The 4,381-nt window shown below is 42.4% G+C and overlaps 1 pseudogene; it reads right to left on the reverse strand.

The window, feature by feature from the left end:
* Window positions 1-2,940: 2,940 nt before the first annotated feature.
* Window positions 2,941-3,035, reverse strand: LOC119469466 (annotated as a pseudogene).
* Between the last annotated feature and the right edge of the window lie 1,346 nt (window positions 3,036-4,381).

A 4,381-nucleotide genomic window follows, 5' to 3' on the forward strand; every position in this document is an offset into this window, starting at 1 on the left:
AGTATAGTGACGCGATCATGGCTCACTGCACACTCAACCTCCCTGGCCTCAGGTGACCTTCCCACCTCAGCCTCCCAAGTAACTGGGACTACAGGTGCACATCTCCACACCTGACTATTCATTGTGTTTTTTTGCCATGTTGCCCAGGTTTAACTCCTGGGCTTAAGCAATCCACCTGAATCAGCCTCCCAAAGCGCCAGGATTAGAGGCGAGAGTCACCAAGCTCAGCCTCCAAAACATTATCATCACCCAAAATAGAAACTCTGTACCATTAAACAGTAATTCCTCATCCCCCTCCAATATTACCACATTTGTATGGTGAGGAAAATGGAGGCACAGAAAGGCTCAGTAAACCAGCCAATGTCACACAGCTAGCTAAGCATAGAGGTCGGGATTCAGACTAGGCAGTCTGGCTCCAGAGCTTGCTTTCTGAATCATTACCTTACATAGATTTCTTTTCTTTTCTTTTTTTGCCTTTGAGAGGGCAAATACAAAGATATGATATGGTGGGAATGTGTTGGAGGGCTACCTAACCCAGTTCTTGATCCGGCAGGACTTACCACAGAAATTCACGGAAATCTGAACTAACATCTGAAGGGATGGTCCTTAGCTAACCAGGAGAATGTAGCAACACTGAAGCCCAAGGAAGGGAGAATGTACTTTCAGGATTTGGGGGATGCTAAATAGTGCTTAAAGATTCAGAGAAAAGACTTAAAAAGTTATTTTAAGGAGGGGGTAGGATGGGAAACCAGACGGCATGGGCTAAAGAGTCATTGACTTGAAGGTGGGAAAAGAAACGGAAGCAATAAATGTAAATAAATTACTCTTTACAAGAAACTGCACTATGCAAGTGATAGGACAAGACAGCAAAGGAGCAGCATGGGCCGGCAGGCGAGTTACAGCACTGCGGAAACTGCCAAGTGTTCTGTAAAGCAGCATGACAAACCTAGGATGCCTTTTCTCACAATTTTTAGACTAATATAGAAAGACAATTTTAACCTCTTCAGTTTTGAAAGTAAACGTCGTCACCTGAACTTCTTTACGAAGCTTTACTTTACTAATTGGATGAGTGAGCTTTGTCCTTACATTGTATAACTCCCACATTTTACTTCCACTGCTCTCCAGGCATTTGTACTTTTTCCTTATACGTACCTTCAGATCTTTCTCCTTCCTGAAAGCAATTTTTGCTTTATGCAGAGTCACATGCACATTTTAAAATAAGTGCTTTGGATAGCTTAGTTTACAATGCTTTGGAGTTTACTATCCTGAGTGGCTTCTTTAAAAACAATGTCCTGAAACACTGGAGCACATTGTAAATTCATAGATTCCACTCTCCAGCCCCCTCCTTCCCCACTGCATTGTGGCTAATTCAGAAATGTTTAACCATGGCATCAGTTACTCATTTTACAGTAATGTTTTAGGTTAAAGTAGTTAAGATGGTAGCTGTACTGTCCCACCACTGCACAAGGAAATCTAGTTTGGACTACAGTGTCTCATTTTTTTTGGAAATGAAGTCTTGCTCTGTCACCCAGGCTGGAGTGCAGCGGCACGATCTCAGCTCACTACAACCTCTGCCTCCTGGTTTCAAGAGATTCTCTCGCCTTGGCCTCCCCAGTAGCTGGAATTGCAGGCGCCTGCCACGACGCCCAGCCAATTTTTGCATTCTTTGTAGAGAAGGGATTTCACCATGTTGTCCAGGCTGGTCTTGAACTCCTGACCTCAGGTGATCAACTTGCCTTGGCCTCCCAAAGAGCTGGGATTACAGGCGTGAGCCACCACACCTGGCCAGTGTCTCATTTTTAAGAAGTAAATAATTTGGATTAGAATTCTAAGAATAACATATGTGAAGTAGATAAAGGCAGAGTTGAAATTGTGAGGAAGGATGGTCCACCTTCCCGTCTCCCACCCCTGAAGCCCCTCTGTGGAATCTTGGTGCTGCTGGAAACACTGCTTGAAAATATCTAGATCCAACTCTATCTTCCTTTACCACACTTCATTTTACACTCCGGGGAACTGATCCCTAGTTCATTTGCTCAATTTTTATAAACAAAGGGGCTTCAACTTTAGAGGTTCTATGGACAACTTCTTATGGAAGAAAGATTAATTTTCTTACTGCTATTTGACATTAGTTGCTGTGTTATGTAAAGTGATCCAGATAAATGAAACCTTTAAAAGTATATTCTTGGCTGGGCGCGGTGGCTCACGCCTGTAATCCCAGCACTTTGGGAGGCCGAGGCGGGTGGATCACGAGGTCAAGAGATCGAGACCATCCTGGTTAACACGGTGAAACCCCGTCTCTACTAAAAATACAAAAAATTAGCTGGGCATGGTGGCGCGTGCCTGTAATCCCAGCTACTCAGGAGGCTGAGGCAGGGGAATTGCCTGAACCCAGGAGGCGGAGGTTGCGGTGAGCCGAGATCGTGCCATTGCACTCCAGCCTGGGTAACAAGAGCGAAACTCCGTCTCAAAAAAAAAAAATAATAATAATAATAAGTGTATTCTTTAGTTTCTTTCTTTAAGTCCATTAATTTCCTTTGTAGATAATATTTCCCATATTTATCTCGTGCTCCTTCTTGACCAGAAGTGTTTGTGATAAAAAAAAGAGGCATAACTTCAGTGAACAGATAAGATGATCCCCTGGGACAGTGGAAAGCACAGGGAGCCATGGAGGTGAGCTCAAGGTTATGAAGGAACAAATACATCAGAGGAGGAAGAGGGAAAGGGAAGTGAGATGGGCAGACACCTGCGATAATAGTGTGTATGTTCCTCTGGAGCACAGTGAATATGCATCTTTAGACCAGACCAGATTTTGTTTTTTGGTATTTTTATTTTTTTGCTGTATCTTTAGACACGCATGTGTGATTTATGCTTCTAACTTGTTTAGTCTTGTTATCTAATTAGAAAAGTTATTTTAAAAGCTTTTAAAGAATACAGAGCTTTTATCTATGTGCTGAAGTCGTAACAAGGGTGAGAGAGGCGCATCTCACACTTGAGTGTGAGAACCCAATCATTACATTTATGAACTAGAAAATAATCTTTTTATCTTAAAATGAGCCCTAGACTAGAAGTCACAAAGGTTGAGACTTAATTAGGAACCATTGTGACCTTTGATCTCTTTTTTTTTTTAAGATGGAGTCTGGCTCTGTCACGCAGGCTAGAGTGCAGTGGAGCAATCTCAGCTCACTGCAACATCCACCTCCTGAGTTCAAGGGATTCTCCTGCCTCGGCCTCCCAAGTACCTGGTATTACAGGCACCTTCCACCATGCCCAGCTAATTTTTGTATTTTTAGTAGAGACGGGGTTTCACTGTGTTGGCCAGGCTGGTCTTGAACTCCTGACCTCGTGATCCACCCACCTCGGCCTCCCAAAGTGCTGGGATTACAAGCGTGAGCCACAGTGCCCCGTCATGTCTTAAGGATTCTTACTTGAAAAAAAGAATGAAGCATGTAAGCATGTGTATATATTTTTAAGTTTAACATTTTAGAGTTGATGCTGTATTTACTGTATTTGTCTTTTACTGAATACCCCTTCCTTTGATAGCCTTAAAAATCAAAGACTCCATTAGTGATGTGGTAACAAGCTAGTACCAAATCTCCTTCTCTGATGGGGAGTAATGATAATAGACTCCCTTTAAGCCTGATATATATTTTACATGTCATTCTTTGAGTAAAACTAATTGCAGGACTCTGATAAACTTCATTTCTTTCTTATTCCTAGCTCTTTTCTTCTTTTTGTGGCTCTTATAAAGGGAATTTGTGGGGGGGTGTCTTAAAATTCCTTTAGACTTTCTATTTAGCCATTATATGACATGTACTTTTAAATTTCTGATGTTACTTATGATATTAGATATAAATATCCGGTTAGGATAGAAATTCTATATATAGCACATCAACTATATTTTTTAAATGCATAGACAAAGACATGAAAAGAAATGTATGAGAGGGCCAGGCGTGGTGGCTCCCGCCTGTAATCCCAACACTTTGGGAGGCTGAGGCAGGCAGATCACCTGAGGTTGGGAGTTTGAGACCAGCCTGGCCAACATGGTGACACCCCAGTAGCATAAATATACCAAAATTAGCTGGGCATGGTAATCCCGGCTACTCAGGAAGCTGAGGCGGGAGAATCGCTTGAACCCGGGAGGCAGAGTGGGCCAAGATGGTGCCACTGCACTGCAGCCTGGGCAACAGAGTGAGACTCCATCTCATAAAAAAAAAAAAAAAAGAAGAAGTTTATCAGAGTCCTGCAATTAGTTTTACTCAAAGAATGACATGTAAAATATATATCAGGCTTAAAGGGAGTCTATTATCATTACTCCCCATCAGAGAAGGAGATTTGGTACTAGCTTGTTACCACATCACTACCTGAGGCAGTGAGTTCGAGA

Source organism: Cebus imitator, unplaced genomic scaffold (assembly GCF_001604975.1).
Source record: "Cebus imitator isolate Cc_AM_T3 unplaced genomic scaffold, Cebus_imitator-1.0 Scaffold664, whole genome shotgun sequence".
In the NCBI taxonomy this organism is placed as follows: domain Eukaryota; kingdom Metazoa; phylum Chordata; class Mammalia; order Primates; family Cebidae; genus Cebus; species Cebus imitator.